The sequence below is a fragment of the Eurosta solidaginis genome, chromosome 3 (genome assembly GCF_040869045.1).
Source record: "Eurosta solidaginis isolate ZX-2024a chromosome 3, ASM4086904v1, whole genome shotgun sequence".
In the NCBI taxonomy this organism is placed as follows: Eukaryota; Metazoa; Arthropoda; class Insecta; order Diptera; family Tephritidae; genus Eurosta; species Eurosta solidaginis.
In genome coordinates, this window is record NC_090321.1 from 96,301,078 (window position 1) to 96,327,620 (window position 26,543).

At 35.0% G+C, this 26,543-nt stretch overlaps 1 protein-coding gene across 1 annotated transcript in view; it reads right to left on the minus strand.

Moving 5' to 3' along the window:
- Positions 1 to 17,148, minus strand: part of Mmp2 (Matrix metalloproteinase 2) — a 199,448-nt gene extending 182,300 nt beyond the window's left edge. Inside the window, exon 1 of the mRNA XM_067772834.1 lies at positions 17,049 to 17,148. The gene's annotated coding sequence lies outside the window, so the exon portion shown is untranslated. The remainder of the gene's footprint in view (positions 1 to 17,048) is intronic.
- Positions 17,149 to 26,543: the final 9,395 nt, after the last annotated feature.

Genomic DNA, 26,543 nt, shown 5'->3' on the forward strand with positions numbered 1-26,543 from the left:
GGCATTAAAAGTATCCTAGACAAATTAAATGAAAAAGGGCGTAGCCCATTTTGAAATTTTCTTTTATTTTTGTATTTTGTTGCACCATATCATTACTGGAGATGAATGTTGACATAATTAGTTATATACTGTAAAGATATTAAATTTTTTGTTAAAATTTGACTTAAAATATTTTTTTTTTAAAGTGGGCGTGCGTGTTCGTTCTCCGATTAAGCAAATTTTTATTAAGCATACATATAATAATAGCAGTAACGTTCCTGCCAAATTTCATCATGATATCTTCAACGACTGCCAAATTACAGTTTGCAAAACTTCTAAATTACTTTCTTTTAAAAGTGGGCGGTGCCACGCCCATTGTCCAAAATTTTACAAATTTTCTATTCTGCGTCATAAGTTCAATTCACCTACCTAGTTTCGTCGCTTTATCCGTCTTTGGTAATGAATTATCGCACTTTTTCGGTTTTTCGAAATTTTCCATATCGAAACAGTGGGCGTGGTTATAGTCCAATATCGTTCCTTTTAAATAGCGATCTGAGATGAGTGCCCAGGAACATACATACCAAATTTCATCAAGATACCTCAAAATTTACTCAAGTTATTGTGTTAATGGACAGACGGACGGACGGACATGGCTCAATCAATTTTTTTTCGATACTGATGATTTTGATATATGAAAATCTATTTCTATATCGATTCCTTTATACCTGTACAACCAACCGTTATCCAATCAAAGTTAATATACTCTGTGAGGTCTGCTCAACTGAGTATAAAAAAAGCGGAATAAAATGAAAAAAAAAAAAAAAAATAGAATTCAATTAAACTACATATGTATGTATATGGAAATGAAGCAAAATTACATAAATTAAATGATGTTAATGTGAGACCTGTATTCTGAAACATCGCCGGGTCCACATTTTCGTTGCCGGAATCTTTCGAGGATGACGAAGGTGGACAGGAACAAGTTGAAGACATGCGCTAGATTATTAAATCCCTCTTTGCTTGGGTTTTTAAGCATCGGCATGACAATGCCGCCTGGGCCTACTGCTTTAAATGGTTTAGCATGAACGATGGCATCTTCAACCTCTTTGGCGGTGATGGTAACTGGGGCGCGCTGTATTTATGCTTGTGTGCGCATCTGTTGGCCCGCCGTCTGACTTTGTCAACCTTAACACGTATTTTAACTCGAGACAGGGGAAAAGACGTTCTACCTGGCAGTTTGCTTGTTTCGCCAAATGGCGCTCCTACATCAGCGACCCAAGATTCAATATACAACCAAACTTTTGCATTCTTTGACCGCTTTACAAGGTAACGGCCCTCAAACATCAGTGACCAGAAGCAATGTTACCAAGCTGTGTTCTTTCCACTTTTAAAGATTCTCGCCAATTTGTTTCTTTCTCTGCGGTTGCTGTACAAAGTTACTATGTAAATAACACGGCCAGGATGAATCAAAAGCACCCAGCTCATTCCGCTGATACCCCGTTTTTATGCAACCATGCTGAAGCGCATGTGTTTGACGCAACTTTCAGAGTCCCATCTAGCCATTCTCTAGAAAAACAAATTGTTGTTTTATCTAAAAACCAATAAATAAGTGTTGCAAATGTACTTACCAATATTTGCAGTCAAAAGGTGCCACTTTTTTAAAGAAAATGCAGAAATATTTCCATTTCTGCGAAATTGCGTAAATATCAATTTTTTGATGACAGCTGTCTATTTATTTTAGGATTTTTTTTATAATTATAATCCACATACTTTTAGGCGCGTAGGAATTTTGGAAAATCCACAAAAGTGTGGTGGGGTTGGTATTTTTCAGAAAAATATGAGATGGTATTGAAATTCGAGTTGAAAATGGCAAAAACTGGGTAGCGTTGGTTGGCAGGGTATGACAAGAAATTTAACAATACCATTAATACATTTAAATTAAATTTTGACCTTTGTGGCAAGCTTATACAAAATTAAAACATTTCATATTAAACACCGAAAACATAATTATGTATTATAGAGTTATTTAACATTAATACGTATAAATATACATACATCAGACGCCTTCACTATCGGAATGGCTTGAGATTCAAAAATTATCACACACATATTATGGCGAAAAGTTTTACTCATCTGAGTCGTCTGGTAAAATATATTCTTGAATATCTGGTGTTATAGCTTGTTTTTTGCAGATTACTTCCTGGTACTTAGATTAACTGGATCAGACGCAATCCTCAAATAAATCAAAAAATCAATGCCTGCCGAGAGATTTTTCGAGTATTGTTTAAGCGAACCCGTTTCAGTTCTTTATGAGTAGCCTAAATGGATGTATTCCTCTTCGTTTATCAAATTTTTATAAAAATATCTATCTTCGCAACAGTGTGCGAACCCGCTAATAAATCTTTTTTCGAATTGAAAATTTTGTTCCTAAATTTTTTATATTGCTTGGCCCTGGGTGTGAACGCAGGATATTCGGTGTGTTGTAGAGGGATCTAAGCTCAGGTTACCCTATGGAGGCTGAATATATTAAAATCTTAACTTTAGCCACTGTGCGACACCACTTAACCATTTTCTTATCAGAGCCAAAATTTATAAGAAGGTGACATCGCCAACTATAGTATTGATGATTTTGGGCATTAGGAATCTAAAAATTTAATTTAAACGTTTATTTGCTTTATAAGGACCACCCTAGTGCAAATATTATACTGCTAGTTCAAGTATATCATTTGGAGAAGAACATCAGGTAGCTAAAGACCAAATACTCACATTTCGCCCATCCAACAACAACATTTCGCACACATAACAACAACAAAAAGCACCTACACTGTAGTAAAATGCAATTTGGCGGAAACGAAGCAGAAGAATGTTGCATTTAATATACACGTATTTATATGCATTTTGTTGCTAATTTGTTGCCGACATTCACTGTTATTGCTCTCCATGTGCAATCGACGACATCTAAGAGACATACGTATAATTTTCAAAAGAAACACCAAACAGTTCATTGCCTTTTTCCCAGAAAATTTTTAAATTTTCATTTATTCGTTTGTGACACTGGTGTAAACGCAATGACTCCCATTGGATAAATGCGGTTATGTGGAATTCTATCAAAAAAAAAAAAACATAATAATAATATATCCGAGTTGGGAAATACAGAAGTGCATTCATTTGTATAAATATGCTTTGTGTGTGTATATATGGGGTATTCCATCCCACTTCGACCAATTTTGAACCCGACCCTTTAGAATTGGCTGAAAGTGTTTCTTCTTTTTCTAGCTTACGAAAGACGTTTTTCAGAATTTTTTAAAATTTTTTCATCCAACTCAAAAAAAGTTATGAATTTTTAAAAAAACACCGTTTTAGTTTTCAAAATGCTATAACTTTTTCAAAAATTGTCCGTTTGGGATCTTTTTTTTTTTAAATTTGTTTTTAAATGTGCTTTTCGGAAAAAATTCAAAAAAATTTTTAAAGTTTTTTTTTCTGATTTTTCAGTTTTTCGAGATTTTTCGAATTATGCCATTTTTTTTCTCATAAAAAACTTCAATCAATTCTGCAATCATCCCCACTAATCCCGGAGTGGGCCGATTATTTTTTTTTTGTTATTTAATTGAAAAAAAAACTTTAAAATTTTTTTTGTTATTTAATTGAAAAAAAAACTTTAAAATTTTTTTTGTATTCCGAAAAGTACATTCAAAAAAAAAAAAGATCCCAAACGGTAAATTTTTGAAAAAATTATAGCATTTTGAAAACAAAAACGGTGTCCAACTCAAAATAAGTTATGAATTTAAAAAAAAAACGGTGTTTTTATCAAAATGCTATAACTTTTTCAAAAATTGATCATTTGGGATCTTTTTTTTTTAAATTTGTTTTTAAATGTACCTACTTTTCGGAAAAAATACAAAAAAATGTTTAAAGTTTTTTTTTTTTTGTAATTTTTCAGTTTTTCGAGATTTTTCGAATTTCGCCATTTTTTTTTTCTCATAAAAAACTTCAATCAATTCTGCAATCATCCCCACTAATCCCGAAGTGAGCCGATTATTTTTTTTTTGTTATTTAAGTGAAAAAAAAACTAAACATTTTTTTACATTTTTTCCGAAAAGTACATTTAAAAACAAATTAAAAAAAAGATCCCAAACGGTAAATTTTTGAAAAAGCTATAGCGTTTTGAAAACAAAAACGGTGTTTTTTTTAAATTCATACATTTTTTTGAGTTGGATGAAAAATTTTGAAACAATTCTGAAAAACGTCTTTCGTAAGCTAGAAAAAGAAGAAAAACTTTCAGCCAATTCTAAAGGGGTCGGGTTCAAAATTGGTCGAAATGGGATGGAATACCCCATATATATCTGTTTATTTCCTTCTATACTCCACAGGACGAAAATTATTTTCTAACCGTCGCACAGTGACGCCTTTTGAGTTTTTTCTTTGCAAAAATCATAACTTTTGAACCAATGAAGATATTTTAAAAATTTAAAATGCAGATGAAAGCTAATTATTTGTAGTTTTATTATGTGAAAGCTCACATATACAGGGTGCTTCAAAAAATTCGTCAAAGTCGAACATTTTTAGAAAAATGCAAAAACAAAATGTTTTTAGTAAAAAATAAAAAAAAATAAAATGAGATTTGTCTTATAATGACGTATTTAAGCATTAAATAAGATAAACTAATGATTTTGATAAGATAGCGTGGCGCTGCCCACTTATGATAAAAAGTTGTATCTAAGTAGTCACGTAATCAATAACTACCAAAATCGATAGACGTATTGTTTCTTTTAAATGGCAATAATCTTATAAAACTCAAATGTCCGTTTTTGGTGCCACAAAAACAAGGCGCTTCAAAATTTATCGTAAAATTTTACATGTTTTTTTTTTTTTAATTTACAAGCCAAATATGTATTTTATTAATAACTAAAAGTTATTGAAAGTGGTTCAATGAAATTTTATTTGAGATAAAGATTAAACAGCCAACGAATTTTGGAAAAGGGGAGTGGCACTGCCCATTTATGCTAAAAAGTTTGAGCTTAGTAACCGCTTTAACAATTTGTACCAAACTCGATAGACGTATTGATTTCTATAAAAATTTAATACTCGTTTGAAGGCGAAATGACTAAGCTTTAAAATAAATTTGATAAACTTTAGAGAAATGCAATAACGAAAAGTATATATTTATAAATTACTAAATAAATTCTTTTTTTTGAAATAAATAGATATCTTATTTTTCAGTAAAGTAACAAAATTGATTAGTAAATCTCTTTTTCATTGTTGTGATAAGAAGTGAGAAACTTATTTTATCTTAACATAGTCATCGTCACTGGAACCATTTCTGAGCTATACGCATCTGTAAGATCTTTTTGTGTTCTTACATACATCATAGATGATATGAATGGATCAGAAGAGATAGCTAACATGTTAAAAAGTCTTCGTTTTGTCTAACTCGTGATACTTTGCAGGTGTTCATACATCTATATCTTTTGTAGTCCTTGTTCTTAGATTCTTGAGCTTCTTCAGACAATTCTCCTAATGGTAAGCACTGGTACTCTATTAAATCTTTTCCATGCGCTAAAATTTTATGTACCGTTGGTGTAAGTTTCTTTTCAGGTTACTTTTGATGCAGCAAATCTGTAGTTTTAGATGCATATTCTCCAAATTTGGGTCCATTAACTGGTTCATGGCAGTTTAAAATATTTAAAATTACTCCCAATCTTTTCACAATATCTCTATCAACTCCTGTTATGCGAGCAGTCACTTCATCGTTTTCAAAAAATCTTCTTGAGGAGTTACCATCATTTGTATTTCCGTATCCATTCTTTGGACAGTCAACTCTAAGGCCAATCTCTTTATAGAATGCATCCTGAATTATTTTTTTTCTTCTGTTTTGTTTCTCCTTACATGTTGTATTGTCGTCGAAAACTTCTCCCTGTTGTGGTAGTGTATAAGCCAGCTTCAAAACAAATTCCAAACATCTTATCCTAGCATGCAAGGGAGATATTCCATTCTCATAATTTAGTTCGTCAGTTATTGAATCATCAAGATTTTCAAGACTCCTTCTCGTATTTAAATAATATCGGGCGGCACAATATAGTTGATGACAGACGTGGATTTTTCCAATATTCTGAAGCTTCATCTTTTAGTCGTAATGGAAAAATAGAAGCCGTAAACATATTACTATCTATAATTGTTTTATCGTCTACATTTATTCTTTGTTTATATGCGCTTTGTCCTGATATCCATCACAGCCCCACTTAGTTATCAATGCTAGCTCCTTTGGTAGTGATTTCAACTTTTCTTCAGTAAAACTTTGAAGAAGTCGTGTAGACGTATGATCCATTAGGTTTTGTAGCTCAATTTCAGCTAATAATTCGGTTATTTTGGGACTTAGAGGAACTGCTTCTTTCTTGGCTTGAGTAATTTTTTTGTATCCAGGTAAAATATTGGCATTACGTTGCAATAATGACTTACGCAATATAATATATTTTTTCTTCGTTAAACCGTTATCTACAAACAGCGCCAAAGCTTCTTCGGGAGTGTATTTCCTAGGTAGCGCCTTTGGTGGTGTGGGAAAGCTGTTTTTGATCCTCGTCAGTCGCACTTGACTCGCTACCGCAACTGCTTCTGTTATATGAGACTTCACGTTTTCTTCGTCTTTTATATATTTAATAGCCAGTGCTTCTGAAAGAGGAGTCGTGGCCATAGCTTTTGTGGTATCAGACAGCTACCTTTTCCTTGTGTAGGTAGAACACTCTTCTATGGGTTTTGTTGGTCTCCCTCTAGTTGGATTGGTTGACGTACTAGGCCTTTCTTCGTCCAAAAAAGTTTTGTCAACTAGCCACTTTTCATGCTTACTTAGAAATTTTGAATTGTTACGATAGACGTCCTTCTATTTTATTTCTATCATAATGTATTGTAAACCAATTTTTTCTTCCAGGCCTTCCTTTTCTTTAATGCTTGTTTCACTCGCTAACTCTCTCATAATAGCCTCAGCGAAGTCCCGTCTTGACTTTGTAGATTTAAACACCGCAAATAGTTTCGAGTTTTCTAGATACATATTAGAATTGGCTTCGAGTGTATCTGACTAAATATTAATCTGTGAACTATATTTAAAAATACTATTCACTTTATTTAAGTAAACAGAATGGTTAGTTCCTTAATCTCCAAAAGACGAATGATAATGTGCATTGTATGATGGATAGCTTTATATATCTACTCAAATTATTAAAATGAATTTCAGGTATACAATTCGTAACTAAAAAAATGTATGTTGTTAACAAGTTCCAATAACAAAAACGACCTTACGGCCATACTGAATTATATATACCTGCTCAGGCGCGTATTTATGCCCAAGGTTGTTGAACTAGGCGAAAGTATTTCGACCGCGACTCACTTGGATCTCCCGAGGATTTATCCAAAGTTGAGATCGCTATCAATCGGAGTTTTATCGTTGTTACCCAATGATTCTATAAAAGATCTAAGTCACCGTTATTTTTGGTGTATGTGGTATCACAACGGACCTTCGTGTTTTCCAAGTGAGCTGTCCTTATCAGGGCAGCTACCACCTAACATAACCTAATTATCTAAACTAAATTTGGAATAGATGATTAGAAGCAAGATTAAGCGAATTACAAAGGCTTCTAAAGAAATTAATGAACACTGTTTTTGCACTTCCACGTACAAATAACGAATCCAATCCATATGTCAACATGCTTGATATACGCAAATATTCAGCTCTTCAAACTATTCAGCCCCCAAATTCCAAACTTCGCTAACGCTAAAACATTATCGCCAAAAATACCTGAAACATTATCAAGTGCGCAACGTTTAGTACCATATATTCTTAAAGAATAATAGCCTATGTACAGTACACAAATTAGATTGTTATTCCGTGTGACCCCAAGGTATTAATGGTTGCATATTTTCCCGAGCACTTGATACTGTTTTAGGCATATTTGGCAATGGAGTTTTAGCGTTATCGAAGGTTGGAATATGGGGGCTGGTCCCATATAATGTTAAAATCAACTTAATAAAACACAATATAGATTTAAAAGCGGCAGAGAGCACATGAGCCAGCCATTCCAATCTTCGCCATGGCTAAAACGCCATTGCCAAAAATAGTTAAAATAGTATTAAGTGCACGAAAAAGTATGCAACATTTAATACCATATAATCACAAGGAATAACAGCCGAACTCTTGTAGTTTTACATAGGACTTATGGGGTTATTCCTTATGTCTACATGGTACTAAATATTATAAACTTTTCTGCACACTGTAAACTGTTTTAGATATTTTTGGAAATAGAGTTTTAGCCTTAGCGTATGTAGGGATAAGAATTTTACATATTAAATATAAGAAACATAAATAACATGATACCATTTAAAAGATTTGTAACAAATCTACTATTGTCTTGGTTTTAGACTATAAACCAGTCCCCACATTCAAACCTTTTCTAACATTACTCCATCGCCAAAAATATATAAAATAGTATAAATTGGCCACTAGGAATGACAGCCTAGCTCCCATACTTTTATATAAGACTAAGGCGGTTATTTCTTACGAACACATGGTAATAAATGTTGCATACTTTTCTGCGCACTTAATACTGTTTAAGATATTTTTGGCGATGGAGTAATGTTAGCAAAGGTTGGAATTTGAGGGCAGGCATAAGTAAGAAATAATGTTATTATCTCCACAATTATTAACCACATACTTAAAATATCTATTAAAAATCCAAATTATTTTTTCAAATTATTAGGAATATTTCCCCTTGACACATAACTGATTGATGCAATTTAAGAAAAATTTATTCGCTATATTTTCTCCTAAAATTTTATAGTGTTCATACATATATGGGCACACCAACAGAATTGCATATGATGTAACCAAAATCTAAATTATTGCCGAGTGATTGTTGATGCAATCATACCATTTCATTCCGTCCCTAAATTTATTGAGATCAGATTGACTGCAAACGGAGTGCTTATAATGAAGTCTATTGCAATTCCGACATTACTTAATGTGCAATTTCTTTTTAATGAAAGTTATACTAATTCTGAAACTTTTCCATGAGGTAAAGCGGGTGCGAACCCGAATCATTTGTCAGTTCTCTACCACTTGGCTATGACACACAATTAAATTTTTGAGAAATTTTCAATAATATGAAACTTCAAAAACTTCTTAAAGATATAATGTTATTATCACAGCCATGACAAAAAAAAAAAAGAAACAGGTGAAGTACAACGATAAAAATTTGACAGCCCTCATAATCCGGTCATGCATTTTAAAGTAGTAAGTAGGTAAATTCTCGCAAGAAAGCCAAACTTGATATATCTCTACATTGAAAACGAGGACACGAAAGAAAAAAGAAGTGAAAACAGAGAAAATTGGAAAAAGTAGAGGTAAGTGATGGGAAGTCGGAAGAGTAACGAGAACAAAAGAAAGATGAATCCGATTAAGGTTAACTAGAAAATGCAGAGGGAAGAGGAAATAAAAGAGGAAGAAGGTTTGACAGAGGAGAAGCAGGTGGATAAATAGAGAAAGTCAGAACAATGTCTTTCGTGTTGATCATACTTAGCTAAACGTTTCCAGGGTTAGATAGACTGTTTAAAATAAAGTTCTGATAAGCCAAAATGTTTTTTTTACAATCAGGTAAATCCATAAACTCTATATTTGTTGAAGCATCGTTGCTGTAAATCCTCTGCCGAAATATATTTTTACACCAGCCACCTCTTTCTGCTCAATGAGCCTACCGCTTAGTTTACATAGATAAATGTTAGGTCTTGGGACCTATATCGTCAATTCCAAGTTTTCGTATTACAAGCTTCCCAGATACTCAACCGCTAATTCATGACTTTGCCCCAGCTCGCCAATCATCTCGTTGACGTCAGCAGTATGTTTCCATATTCATCAGTTGTGGACAATGTGATACTCTGAAGATCCAGCCATTCAGTTCCATTGACTAAAACTTTTCCCTTTCCTCTCCCACAAAAGGGAAAAAGGAGCGCGGGCGTAACTTTCCTGCATGTTACTTCACATTTCAGCAAGGCAATAATAATTTTGTATGGTACTGAAAAAATTAATGCTGCAGACAAGTCAAGAAGCAACACTTTAATTTATGAGGGCGACTATTGTCAAATGCGACTCCATTTGGTAATATTAACTTCACCTGTCTGGTTTATTGCATCATGATCATGTCCATATCTTTGTTTCATATATAAATAAACTGCAATCTAACTATGTCCTATAAATAATTTATGATGTGCGAACTGACTGACCTCTCTCCTTTTCCCACTTCCTCTTTCTCTACCTTTCCTTAAGTTTGTCTTCGTACTTCTCTTTATTCCTCTTCCTTCCTACCTCCTGCAAGGAGGGGTTCGCCGCTTGCAAGACTCAAAATTTAGTTCGAATTTCCCAAGTACCTCCTTCCTTAATGTAGCGAATGTTTTTTACCTCGTTGAGATCGGAGATGGGAAGAGAAGAAAAAGAAGAGGATGAAAATTGAACTAAAAAAGAGGCGGGAACGATAATGAGAAGGGAAGAGAGAGGAAGATCTGGTCAATAGTAGATTTACCAGTTCTGATGTCGCAAGGTATAGCTTCTTCTCGGCAATTCGTTGATCACGCTCTAGTTAGTAGATCAGCAACCGCAGTATGTCCCTTCAAGATTTGCATCGAGGACACAAATCAAAATAAGTACATAAATATTTTTGTAATATAGAGCAACCTGTGGACTTGACAATTTGCTTTCATAGTGCTAGCCTGATAGCGTAGCACGGCATTCACACCCGGGTGCAATCTTCCGAAACACCCACTCATCGTATAACGTGTCAAATGTATGAATGGCATGCAAAAAAAATATATAAGTCCTGGAATTTGCCATAAGTAAGGCTTAAGTCGTGTCTTAGTTGTTTTGCTTCGGCATATTGCCCTTCGTTATGTAGATATGTGTAACCATCACCTCCCTATAATCTGACGCAGCTTTAGATTAAACTAAAATACCGAATTACTTACCTTCTGGGAGAAATTAGCTTATATACTTTCGATATTCTTATAAAATGCATGCATAATGTCTAGTGAGTTTTGCCAACTTCATACACAAAGTGGAAATCATCCAGCAATGCCATGTGGTATTCATTTCAATTTGCATAAATCGTTAATGATGTGATATGGTGACAATGGCTGTGGCACCGATTGACAAGAGCAGGTCCTCACCAGTGACAACACACACTTACAGTTATACTAGATATGCAACAACACTTCATACTAGAGTTTTAGAAAACACAGCTGCAACACCAGCAAATTGGACATATCATAGCACACAATCAAGCTCAAATGGTACTATATGAACCTTTAGAATATATTGGCACCTGCATCACACAGGTAGCCACATTATAATCCTACTGTGCTACACATATGTATATTTATGTTACTAATTTTACATACATACATACATACGATACGCATTATAGTAATGGCTCAAACATAGTTTATTCTCTCATGCAAGAATAATTGAACGAAGCAACAACTAACAGAAATTCCAGTCGCGGGAGCAAAAACTCAATTGGATATGGCAAAAATTGCAAATTGACAGGAGTGAAGATAAATCTGTCATGGGTATGTAAATAAATGTTTATGTATGCAGGCATATTTGCATAGTTTCTTAGTAAACATATGTATATACATACGTCTGTGATGCACTTTTACTGGTATAGAATAGGTAAAACGAGAGCCAAAAGTGGGGTGTTGAATGTTTTTACAAAATATGTTCGTGTATGCATCATTATTTGAAATTTGAATTTCATTGTCATTTGTAACGGTCACTTGTTTGTCCTCAACGCCACCAGCAGCAGTAACATCACAATTACTGTGCAATCTTTATCCTTATCGGCATGTGCAATCCTGACTGACGTCCATTAAATCGAGTTCGGTGTTAACTCGAGCTCAACTCCATATACATACATAGATATCAAATTCTATCACAATCATACCTAACCAAATAAACATGCTCATGGTTATGGTTGGAAGACACTTGTGATTGGTTAGCACCACTGACCGGTAGTTTGCCCTTCAGAAGGACATCAATATTGCATAGCTAAGGGCATCATATACATATATGTGATATCCTGTGCCATTCTTCAACATTTGTCTGTCATTGCTTATGAACAAAATACATGAATACTTTTTCTTTTCTATGTATGTACATAAATGCCTGTACACATACTAGCAAGCCCTATGAATGTCCATAGAAATTTATCGATATTATTTTCCTTCTCCGGTATATTTAGTGCTATTTGCACAATTTTCTTTGTCTTATCAATTATCGAGGAAATGTCTTAAATGTTAAAGAACTACTGAAAGACAAGAAAACGGACAGTAGCCGTAAGAAATTTTTGTTGGCAAAAAGCGCAAATGAACCGTTGCACATGGACCAAGAACCTACTGTGACCGCCAAATATGCACAATGGATCTACACAAAGGTCGCAGTGCTTATAGGCCTAATAATAATAAACAATTGTTCAAAGAGATTGTGGAAACGAGGCAATTCAAAATCTTTGAAAAAGAAATCGAAACAAAACTAGCAAGGCTGGGTGAGTTCTGGTAGGATAGAACATTATTGGCAACGGGGTATTTTTTAAAAAAATTTTATTTTTATACCTTTCATGAAATAAGTATAACGATATGTTCCGGATGCCGATCTGAGTCTATTTAGCCATGTCCGTCTGTCTGTTTCAACGCAAATTAGTTCCTCAAGTTTTGAGATATCTTTTGAAATTAGGTGAGCGGATATATTTGGGTGTCCGTTTGTCAGATCCGACCGGACCTACCCACTATAGCTATTACCCCCATACAACTGATTTTTTCAGAAAAGAGGGTTTTTTGTAATATTTTCCTTAATTTAACAGATAGAGGCTTGAATTTGAAAATTTGAAAAATTCATGGTACTCAAATTTATATAAAGCATATTCCTCCTGAAGGCTTAATGGATTGGATTTTATAAAAAAATTAAAAATTACAAAAATAAGGGATGCTAATTACCCCTCAATTCCTCAAAAGTTCGGTATAAAGCTTCCAGGGACTGTTTATGAGCCATGGTGCACTCATCTCACACGATAAGCTTATATGTTTTTAGAACCTCACTTTGGCATGAGTTTGTGCTTGTATGCATATCGGTGAATCAGATAGTAATTTAATTGGATTAATTTTATTTTACAAATGTAGTGGGCTTTTAATCATCCATCTAATTTGGGTATAAAAATTGTTTAACCAAAAGTTTTGCTGATGGAGAATTGTGTTAGGAGAAGAGAGAGAGCTTTAAGCTAAGAAAACGCCAATTGCAAAAGTGTAATGGCATGCACTGAAAGTTGCCAATAAAATGGTTAAGACGGCGGACAACCCAAATGGCTTCAATGGCACTTTGAACCTTCAAATTTGAGATATACCCAGCAAAAATTATGTAGGCAGTCGAATTAAACCGCAGCGGCTGCGCTGGCTAGGCCATGTTATGCGAATGACAGACGATGCTCCGGCCAAGAAAGTGTTTCTATCGGAACCCGCCTATGGAAGCAGAGGTAGAGGGCGGCCCCCACTTCGTTGGAAGGACCAAGTGGAAAACTTAACTTAAACTCCCTTGTTGTGACCAATTGGCGGCGGTTGGCGGAGCGAAGGAGCGACTGGCGCGCCTTGTTGGACGGCCATAACCCTTTAGACGGTTAAGCGCCAATTAAGTAAGTAAGTAAGTCATATTAACAACGAACATATGCACCATGTATTATCTATTATAGCAATAGGGATTACTGAGTGGCAGCCAATAGAGCCGAAGGTGCGGTGGTGAATTGTTCTTGCCTACAGCATGCTAGCATCGAAGCGTGCCGTATAAATATTCACAAAAGAACTGCCAGTATCCGTTACACAATTGTAAACTTTCGGAGAGTGTTCTTAAATTAACAACAACAGGTATCCTGTTATGTAATAGCTTCTTAACAAGTTCATTAGTTTAAAATAAATATCCTTAAATATGACCTTAAAAATAATAAATACTTGGCGCGACTTACCTTCGAAGAGATTTAGGCCGAGTTTCTCTTAGGACCGCCTCTTTTATGACTAAGCAATTTTCTGGTTCGGGAGCCATAACTCGAAGAAGAATTACCAAATCATAGTAAGTATTGTAAGAGATTTTTTTTTTAAATGGGCGGTGCCACGTGTTATGCAGAAAAGTAATTTATGTGAAATGAACTGTGCAATTGAAGCTTATGCTGAGTATATAATGTTCGGCTACACCCGAACTTAGGCACCCTTACTTGTTTTATATTACTTTTTACCGAGATGAATCTAGCACTAATTTGAAAGCTCTGACAAATTTGATAAAATACATTCTTTTGCAAATTAATGTCAGAAAATTCCATTATATGTGAATTGATGTATGCCCTTGATTTAATGTACATTTCGATGCAATGATCTTAAAGGTGTCTTGGATGTATTTTTTCACCGATATCCTCAATCAGGAACAAAAAAGCAAGGTATTTTACTCAAATTTAAACTTCCGAAAAATTTTAGGTCCAAAATTCTAAGCATTTTGATTGAACTTAATAAGCCTTACACTATAAGGTGCCCTATACTTGGGGACTATTTTTGTGTCGATTATAGTTATGTTTGCCTAGTTGAGCATGTGGGATAAAATGATTGTAAGCGAAAATTACGACTGTAACGACATACATACGATATTGAATTTTAGCGTCTTTTTAGTATCAGAAAGCGGGAGCAGCAGGAAATGAAAAGAAAGCATACCAGTGTTTTAGAGTTTTGCGATCCCGGGAAATTTGATATTTCATTATGAAATCCTGAAATTTGGGTGTATTTTCTTTGGCAAGCTCAGCGGCTATACAATTGAAAACATTTGAAATATATGTAAATGGAGTTCAAAATTGACTCTTTTATTCAATTTAACATTTCTTTCTTTTGTGGTAAGGCCGGAAAGTGTAAAATTTTAGGAGGTAATGGAAAGAACATATCTGTAGTAACGTGTTATAACTAAGTAATGGGCTAAGCAGATACAATAAGTCACGTACATGACGGATAAGGGGGAATATGACAACAGTGCTTGTTTTAATGATAAAGCGCCAGATATCCAATCTTTCATATTTATATCGAGTTAATTACTGGTACTACTCTTATAATAAATTGGAATTCTAATATAGTTATTAGTGTTAACGTGATATAATCTATAATATTATGGCCATATTAAAGTGTATATATAGGCTGTTATTTGACTCTTTTTTAGGAGTAGTGTCAGTCCAAAAAGACACACGCCCTGAGGGAGGCGAATTACATCTACTGACCTTCGCAGGTAATGTGCAAATTGTAAGTTCTACATGCGACTCTTTAGACGAATATCTTAATTCATTATAAAATTTTTTGTATATCCTATTAAATAATTTTGTTTGGCGCACTATCTCATGTGGTTATGTTACAAAATCGGCAGCCATATGCATTATTCTTCAGATTGCTATGTAAAGTTATCACTTTATTTTCGATAAAGACGCTAGTTTGTTTTATATAAGTACAGCTGTACATATATATGTGTGCTACGCTGCAGTCAAAAGCCAAACTACTCAGCTAACATTCTAATTGATTTACTAAAATTTCGTGGGCTCAGGCGCGGATCTATTACCTATGCATTCCGACAGCGTCTTTACTAAACAAAGTTGAGGGGTGATTGGGTACACGTTATTTTCAATTTCCAACGACCAAAGACATGTTTAGCTGTGTTGATCGGAGACAAATACAAATATAATTGAAAAATATAAGTTCCAAATTTTGTTGCCTTAAGCTGGGAGCACTGGAGGTTTGGAAACGCGTCCTTTCCAACCTTCCTTAAATGACTGGCTCCCAGACTCGTCCGTTTGTCACGCCAGTAAATATGCTGATCGGAATCACATGGCATTCCAACAGCATACTCAATAGAAATAAGTGATATAATAATGAATTATAGATACTTAGTAGTTTAAGTTTTAGGCCTAAACAGCCGTAATAATAAATAAATTAAATTAAATTAAATATGTAGAGATGAAACATTTGAGCGTCGCGACAATTGAGCATTTGGAGCTATGTACTCAGGGGGGTTTGTGAACATAATGCGTCCTACAGATGGCAATTTCGACAGTTGCACAGATTTTCGAATTTACAAAAAACTTTTTCTATTAATTATAAACAAATAGAGTAATATTTGTTAACAAAAATATGCCTATGCACTGCAGCTGATCAATACGAATCGATTCACATAACTTTTATATGATTTTACGTATGCTAAGTATGCGAAACGGCCTGTCAATTGATTGTACGGAAATTTTGTTAGCGTATTAATATATAGATTTCAGCATTTTTTTTTATTACGAAAACTAGGGAAGATGGCGGCAAATAACTTTTTAAACACCATTGAAAAGTTAAGAGGAAGGGACAACTACGCAACATAGAAATTTCTTGTGCGTGCATATCTGGAATCTGAACAACTTTGGGGTTATGTTACGGGTGAATATGAAAGCTGAAACGAAAAGACGTGTTTTATTATTTCCAAACTTCAAACCTCGTTTTTCTACAATGTCAATTGCTTTTGCTAATATTAAAGCTGAAATTTGGGGGCTGGTATAAATTTGGCACAGAGGCTGACTATTGTGTTAATTGGCATGACCCTGATGCATATACTGACTTGTGTGGCATCTGCTACTATTTAGGTGTATATAATGAATAGTTCCTAAACAGGTATGATGCTGATGCAGAGACTGGCAATTGTTATTTCCAATACCAAGGTTGGATGAATGAGGACTTATCAATTGATTACGACGACGATGACGAAGGCTAAAAACTGCAAAGTAGGTAACTAAAAGTAAAAGTTTTTTATACATTTGTCATAGAAAAAATTCGAATATGGATTTTCCTCCGAAATTGACTTTGAAGCGTCTGGCCGATATAACCGCCCACGGAAAGTGTCTGGCAATACTAGTTTTCAATTTCTGATGATATTATTTGCTATATAAACAAAAATAAGCACTGATACTATAAGTAAAGTTAGCGATATTTCTACGCACCTTAAGCGGCCTGTACCGGGAAATTAGTCCAGGGTCCAAAGTAGCGGGTGTGCATGCGTTCATAGTACAAGCCAACAGTAAGTTTTCCGACACATTTTGTTTGTTAGATAGTAAGTAACGTCTGACGGCTCTGAGGTCTTGGACTATAAAGTTTTAAAGGTGTTTGTTTTTGAAAAAGCTTAATATGATTGGAGCAAAATTGGCCTTCGTGATTTTTAAAAGCTCGCTTTATCGGGTATGAAATCTCTAAAGAGAAGTGTGTGATTATAATGTCCTGCTGTCCCCTGCAATATGCCTAGTCTGCCGCAATGAAACAAAATACTGCATAATTGCTTGGTTTATAGTGTGAAAGAAAAGGTTTCACAAACATATTTCCTGCCTACGGATATGTTAAAGGACAGAATTCGATGCTTTAGCTTATTATACATACATATATACTTAGGTTGGCAATTTTATCATCTACGTGTGTTGAGTTTATGTGTTAATGGCTGTGTTGTGTTTTACATCTATAGACGTTTACGCTTAAAGTTTATATGGAATGCTAAGCGTCAAACTTTAAATACACCTCTGAAATTGCTGCGCATAAAATTTGTCCTACTAAATTTCAATACGCATTATACTCAGATGTTACTGAAATATGTGTCTATGTTTCACCTCAACACTAATTCTATGTTTCACCTCTAAAAATGGTGTGATTCCAGTATTCATCGCAACCGATTGAGCTATATGTTAAACAGAGGTTTGTGACTCCGATTTTAGGTACTCCCTGTTCTGTAGCTAGTTATTTAACCACTGCCACACGTCATAGCTTTTGCAACTGTTTTTCGATAGCGATGTGAATTTATTCAATTGGAAACCCGATATTTGCCCAGAAACATGAAGTGATAACATCCAACAAATTGAATGGATGAGCAAAGAAATATGCCATGGCAAACAGCAAATGGATTTGCAAACAATGGAAATATAAAAAAGTGTAAAAGGGCAATATCGGAAAATGGCAGATAAATGTGCATGTAAAAAGAAAAATACTAAGCGAGTGACATTATGGATAAACTCACATTATGGTGCAGCTTTATTGATGTGGAACGAATAAACTCCCACGAACGAAAGTCCTTTCAACACCCAAACATGAATGCTCACATATATATGTACATAAGGAGGCTATAAGAAATACTGATTTCACCCCTGACAGATAAACCTCAAAATAAGGTAAAAAGAGTTTATTATACGCCTTATTTTAGGCTTCTTCACTCTACAAATAAGCTTTATCCCTTAGGTAAACCTAACAAGTAAGGACCAGACTGTCTTCGGCTGTGCCGAAGACTTCATACCTTTCATGAATGGGGATGACCAATAATCTTATCCCGTTCGTAATCTCCGAATAATCGGATGTATAAGATAAGAAATATATAGTGAACAGATCTACATACCTAAACGACTTTTAAGATAAATATAAAATAAAAAATAGGTAGGTACTTTGTGTGAGGATGCAAAGTTTCAGGTTTTTTGTGGTCTGCGTGTAAAAACTACGACTACGAATCACGTATTTCAAAAATTTTTGACGTAAACGTAACTATTTGATGAAATTTGATGAATTTTGAAGCTTCTATCCGTAAAAAAGCGGCAAAAATGACAGTTTATATGAATTATAAAATACCAGAAGACCCGGCAGACGTTGTCCTGCCCTAAATTTGGCCAATCTGCATTTATTATAATAAAGTTTTTCAGTCTGACCACATTTTGGCCTATATCCCGAGACCATAGTCACCCAGGGGTATGAAAATTACCCTCTAATAAAGCACTCATCAACAGCTTACATTTGATATCCACATTTTATAAACACATTTTAGGGGTACCCGGGTCCTCGTTTTCGCCTATATTTCGAGACCCTAGTCACCCAGGGGTATGAAAATTACCCACTACTAAAGCTCTCATCAACAGCTTTCATTCGATATCAATATTCTATAAACACATTCTAGGTGTACCCGGGTCCACTTTTTGGCATATAGCTCGAGACCCTAGTCACCCAAGGGTATGAAAATTACCCTCTACTAAAGCACTCATCAACAGCTTTAATCTGATATCAATATTCTATAAACAGATTCTAGGGGTACCCGGGTCCACTTTTTGGCCTCTATCTCGAGACCCTAGTCACCCAGGGATATGAAAATTACCCTCTAATGAAGCACTCATCAACAGCTTTCATTTGATACCCATATTCTATAAACACATTCTAGGGGTACCGGGGTCCACGTTTTGGCCTATATCTCGAGACCCTAGTTACCCAGGGGTATGAGAATTACCCTCTACTAAAGCACTCATCAACAGCTTTAATCTGATATCAATATTCTATAAACAGATTCTAGGGGTACCCGGGTCCACTTTTTGGCCTATAGCTCGAGACCCTAGTCACCCAGGGGTATGAAAATTACCCCCTACTAAAGAACTCGTCAACAGCTTTCATCTGATAGCCATATTCTATACACACATTCTAGGGGTACCCAGGTCCACGTTTTGGCCTATATCTCGAGACCCGAGTCACCCAGGGGTATGAAAATTACCCTCTACTAAAGCACTCATCAAGAGCTTTCATTTGATATGCATATTCTAGGGGTACCCGGGTCCACGTTTTGGCCTATATCTCGGGACCCTAGTCACCCAGGGGTATGAAAATTACCCTCTACTAAAGCACTCACCAACAGCTTTTATTTGATATCCATATTCTATAAACACACCCTATTGGTACCCGGGTTCACGCTTTGGCCTATATATCGAGACCCTAGTCACCCAGGGGTATGAAAATTACCCTCTACTAAAGCACTCATCAACAGCTTTTATTTGATATCCATATTCTATAAACACACCCTAGGGGTACCCGGGTCCATTTTTTGGCCTATATCTCGAGACCCTAGTCACCCAGGGGTATGAAAATTACCCTCTACTAAAGCACTCGTCAACAGCTTTCATATGATATCCATATTCTATAAACACACTCTAGGGGTACCCGGGTCCACGTTTTGGCCTATATCTCGAGGAAATATGCTGTTTTGAGTATTTTCCCGGCAAGTGTTCGAATTTTTCTCACCTTTTAAACCTTCCCTAGACCTCCACGAATAATTCAAGACCAAGATAAGATAAATCCGTTCAGCCGTTCTCGAGTTTTAGCGAGACTAACGAACAGCAATTCATTTTTATATATATAGAAGATATATACCACCGATCTCTATGATTTTTTCAGACAACAATATATGCTATATACGTAAGCATTTGGTGAAATTTGAAGCTTCTAGCTGTTAAAACGGGGCAGAGATTGCGCACAGTTTCATATCTGAACAATCGGTTGTATGAGATATATACTATGTATACCACCGATCTCAATGATTTTTTCAGACAACAATATATGCTATATATGTAAGCATTCGTTGAAATTTGAAGCCTCTTGCTCTTAAAATAAGACAGTAATTACGAAAAGTTTCTTATCTGAACAATCGGTTGTGGTATGTGCGATATACGAAAGTATATGGTGAAGTTTGAAGCTTCAATCTGTTAAATTGAGTAAGATATTACAAAAATCCTCTTTTTCTGAAAAATCGGTTGTATGGAGGATATATGCTATAGTGGTCCGATCCGGCCGGTTCCGACAAATGTCTAATCGGACACCCAAATACACCCGATCAATAAATTTTATCAAGATATCTCAAAAATTGAGGGACTAGTTTGCATACAAACAGACAGACGGACATGGCTAAATCAACTCAGCTCTTCAACCTGATTTTTTTCGGTATACTTAATGGTGGGTCTATCTATTTTCCTTTAAGGACTTACAATTTTGGGTTTCGTGATGAAATTAATATACCATTTCATTTTCATGAAAGGTATAAAAATAATAACCAATGCTTCCTAAACTTAAACAATACATGATAAATAGACTCCAGCTCTGTTCGATAAATTTTCGAAATATTTTAATGGAAACTGGATCTTCTTTTTATTATATTATGCTACCTGTTTCATAAACCCTATAATCTAGTTATTTTATTCGATGTATTATTTTATTAAAAAGCCCTATGTAAGACTAATTTTAAGTGGGTTAGGAGCCGTATATAAAAGGACCCAATAGCAATTAGTACCTTATAATTAAACATTATGCAAGTCTTATCTGAGTGGGTCCAAAGCTTTGTAATAAGATTATTATATTCTTACTAGTGGCTCATAATAACTCCTTATGAAAGCCTTATTTTCTATAGGCTACAAGCCGTATGCATAACATAATCTTTCTAAAAATCGTAATGCCTAATGGCATAAGTACAGGAAAAAGGGGTATTATAAGGAATACGCCATACAAATAGTATGCCTATGAAATAAGCCTTATATACGGTTAAAATTTTTTTGCTGGATATGCAAGAATGGGTGTTAGAATATACGGTATATGCGCCATATACCTCAGTATAATCTTGTGAACTTTAGCATGTGTATGTGTGTATAATCGTTTGGAGACAACGACAACTTGCTATGTTTGCGGGGGAAAACAATTGTGACAGCTGAGTACACAATTAAACACAACTGCTGCTATTTATATAAGAGGAGAGCCAATTGATTTGTTAGAAAGAAATATGTATGTAAAAATAAAAAATAAAAAAACAATACGTAAAGTTCTGCAGCTTTGGTGTCATTGTACATTAAATGTTTTCGAGATATGTTCATATACATGCCCTCGTTTAAATAGCAATTCATGTCCGTGACATTCATATATTTACGCAATGCGATTGATTTTCCAATGCTTACCTGGAAGAAAACAAGAACAGAAAAAGGTTTTTTAGTTAATGCACACTAGAGTCATTTAAACGACGATAAAAAGATGGTACCTATACATTGGAAAGTTCTGCGGCAAAATCTATTTATGCTCTTAATATAAGAACAAAACATTTTTTCGGAAGATATCGAGTCATAACTATCATTGCCGTTTTGATGAAATTCTATAAATTTGAAACACTTTTTTTAAAAATTCGTTTTGATACATTTTCCTGATTTCTGAGAGATAATTTGCATACTGAAAAATGAAGTTATAAAATTTTTTCTTTTATTATTGAAATTTGCAATAAAAATGTATAAAAAAAGTCTGAATATATAAACTTGTACCAATAACACTGGACCACGAATTTCAACTTTTTCTCTTTACCAGAAACGCCGTTATGAAATTCGTATGTAAAACTACCCCCTGATTTCGAAAATCGAGTTCATTTTTGATTCTATGGCACAGTTTTTGAGATATTTGCAATTTACTGTTATTCGAAAAAACCAAAAAGATGGCTCCATTTAGTTACGTATATCTCACGAACGGGTCAAGCAATTGCAAATAAGTTTACCGAATCGGAAAGACGATAAAATTTGCTATAAATGCATCATACATTGTTTTTTGCTCAACCAGACAGTTTTCGAGATATTAGCTTATCATTTCATATCTTTGTTTTTTTTTATGAAAAAATATGAAAAAAATTACTTTTTACGAGGGCAGCATTCCAAAACCACAACTTTTTTTCCAAATATTTTTTATTTACGTAAAGCTCTGTTTAATCAGAAAAAAGATAAGCTATCATCAAAGAAAATCGATGCAAAACGCGTAAGTTATAAGCGATCAAATAAAAATACCCAGGTTGCGCAATTTCAACGTATACCACAAAACGTATGTATGGTATAAAGAAGAGTGAAATATCTAGCTATGCTCTGTTTCTATTTAGTTAAAAGTTCAATTTATGAATGAAATTACCCATATTTTTAACTTTTTTTTTTTTAATTTATTTATGTTTGTACTATATTCTAACAATCTTTATCTTAATTTTATTTTACTATGTAGTCGAAATAATTATGTGTTCGACTTTGACGCTTATTATACTCAGTTGAGCAGAGCTCACAGAGTATATTAACTTTGATTGTATAACGGTTGGTTGTACAGGTATAAAGGAATCGAGATAGATATAGACTTCCATATATCAAAATCATCAGTATCGAAAAACAATTTGATTGAGCCATGTCCGTCCGTCCGTCTGTAGATGGGTTGACGTTATCCCGCAGAATAGAAAATTAGTAAGATTTTGGACAATGGGCGTGGCACCGCCCACTTTTACAAGAAGGTAATTTAAAAGTTTTGCAAGCTGTAATTTGGCAGTCGTTGAAGATATCATAATAAAATTTGCCAGGAACGTTACTACTATTACTATATATGTGCTAAATAAAAATTAGCAAAAATGGTTGAAGAACACGCCCACTTTTTAAAAAAAAATTTTTTAAAATTCAAATTTTAACAAAAAATTTAATATCTTTACTGTATATAAGTTAATTAAGTCAAAATTCAACTCCAGTAATGAATTGATACAACAAAATACAAAATAAAAGAAAATTTCAAAATGGGCGTGGCTCCGCCCATTTTCATTTAGTTTGTCTAGAATACTTTTAATGCCATAAGTCGAACAAAAATTTACCAATCCTTCTCAAATTTGGTAGGGGCATAGATTCTATGTCGTTAACTGTTCTCTGTGAAAATGGGCGAAATCGGTGGAAGCCACGCCCAGTTTTTATACACAGTCCACCGTCTGTCCTTCCGCTCGGCCGTTAACACAATAACTTGAGCAAAAACCGATATATCTTTGCTAAACTTAGCCCACGTACTTATCTGAACTCACTTTATCTTGGTATAAAAAATGGCCGAAATCCGATAATAACCACGCCCACTTTATCGATATCGAAAATTACGAAAAATGAAAAAAATGCCATAATTCTATACCAAATACGAAAAAGGGATGAAACATGGTAACTGGATTGGTTTATTGACGCAAAATATAACTTTGGAAAAAACTTTGTAAAATGGGTGTGAAACCTACCATATTAAGTAGAAGAAAATGAAAAAGTTCTACAAGGCGAAATCAACAGCCCTTGGAATCTTGGCAGGAATACTGTTAGTGGTATTGCATATATAAATAAATTAGCAGTACCCGACAGATGATTTTCTGGATCACCTGGTCCACATTTTGGTCGATATCACGAGAACGCCTTCACATATACATATAAGGGCCACTCGCTTTTAAAACCCTCATTAATACCTTTAATTTGATATCCATATCGTACAAACACATTCTAGAGTCACCCCTGGCCCACCCTAATGGCGATATCTCGAAAAGGCGTTCACCTATAGACCTAATGCCCACTCCCTCTTAAAATGCTTAGTAACACCTTTCGTTTGATACCCATATCGTACAAACATTCTAGAGTCACCCCTGGCCCACCCTAATGGCGATATCTCGAAAAGGCGTCCACCTAATGTCCACTCCCTCTTAAAATGCCCAGTAACACTTTTCGTTTGATTCCCATATCGTACAAACACATTCTAGAGACACCCCTGGTCCACCTTTATGGCGATATCTCGAAACGGCGTCCACCTATGGAACTAAGGATCACTCCTTTTCAAAATACTCATTAGCAGCTTTCATTTGATACCCATATCGTGCAAACAAATTCTAGAGTCAGCCCTGGTCCACCTTTATGGCGATATCCCTAAATGGCGTCCATCCATAGAACTATGGCCTACTCTCTCTTAAAATACTCTTTAATACCTTCCATTTGATACACATGTCATACAACCACATTCCAGGGTTACCCTAGGTTCATTTTCCTACATGGTGATTTTCCTTATTTTGTCTCCATAGCTCTCAACTGAGTATGTAATGTTCGGTTACACCCGAACTTAGCCTTCCTTACTTGTTCAGTTTAGGATCGGTTTCTCTTATGAGAAACCAGCAGTAATCACCCATCATTGCGACGTCCCAGAATCCTTGATATCGATTTTCAATTAATTTCATTTACTGATGAAACCTTTCGCCATGTTCGCCACTTTCTTCGCCAAGATTTGCCGGAAAAAGCTCAAATGTGAGTGCAGAAAGTGAATTTTTAACGACATATTTACGCCTGGAAAGAAAATATTAGTTAGGTAAACAAGTTATAGAATTTTGGGAAATTAATTTTAATAGGCCTTTAATATTTACCCATTTTCGCATAATTATTGATTAAGTTATTCACTATCTGCTCGTAGTTAGGGCTTTTGTGTATACCGAGAAAAGAAGCAACGACCTTTTCAAAGGATTCCCACGCTGCTGCCTCAACTGATGAGAGTAGTCCTTTGAATTGATTATTGTTGATCAACTTTTTTATTTGTGGTCCGACAAAAATACCTTCCTTTATCTTGGCTTGAGAAATATCTGGAAAAATTGTTTTCAAATAGTCGAATGCTTCGCCTTCTTTGTCCAAAGCCTTAATAAAGTTTTTAATGAGACCGAGCTTGATGTGTAAGGGTGGAAGTATGATTTTCTCTTTATTGACAAGAGGGGTGTATTTGATGTTATCCACACCAACGGCAAACTCGACGACTCTCTTCGGCCAATCCTTTCTGACGTAGTGGTCTTTACGAGCTCGGCTATCCCACTTGTAGAGCAAGCAGCAGTGCTTGGTGTAGCCACTTTGTAGACCGCATAGCATTGCAACGACTTTGAGATCAGAACATATTTTCCAATCATGCTCTTCATATTTGATAAATTTGAGTAGTTTTTGCATTTCCTCGTAGGTTTCCTTTGTATTTACTGCATGTGCGAGCGGGATAGAAGGCTTTTTGTTACCAATATGCAATAATACAGCCTTTAAACTCAGTTTATTGCTGTCTATGAACAATCGCCACTCTTTTGAATCATATGTTTGACCAAACTCTTTGAATAAACCAGGAATGTCGTTGCAGTAGCATATACTGTCTTTCTTGGTATAGTGTTTGGAAAATGGTTCGTGACGAGTTCTACAATATATCACTTTAACATCGGATGATACAAATTTAAATTGTTGCATACGAGAAGTGTGGATCTCGGCCTTTTCCTTGGATAGTTCCAAATCTCTTATCCAATCATTAAGTTGTGCTTGTGACAGAACGTTTCTCTCGTTTCCCATGCGAAATTCAGTACAACTTGATTCCCCGCAATCAGATATTACTGTTGACAAAGGAACTGGATCCGCAACTGCCGTTGAATGTAGTACTGGTAATGTCACTGTAGGTACGCTGGCATAGGTTACTCTTCTTGATCTTCCAACGCCAAGTACTTTTGTTTGACAAATATAACACTCTATTGAATGGCAAGTAGGTTCTCTCCATATCATTGGTGTATCAAATTTTATTTGTTGTCCTGATTCCGACTGAATCAATTCTACTCGACACGATGTACACAAAGTGTTCGGTGTCCATGGTATTTCAGCATTTTTAGGCTCAACGCCAAAATATTTGGAGTATAAAGTTTTGATATGATCTGAGAACACTCGTCGTCGCCTTAAGATAGTATATTGGCCAGCCATGAAACAGAACATATCTGGATCGTTATTACACTCAAATTCTCGCGTCCTTTTACTCATTTTATTTTTTTTTTTAATAAATCACGGTTTTGTAATTTGACTTATGAACTGAACTATCTC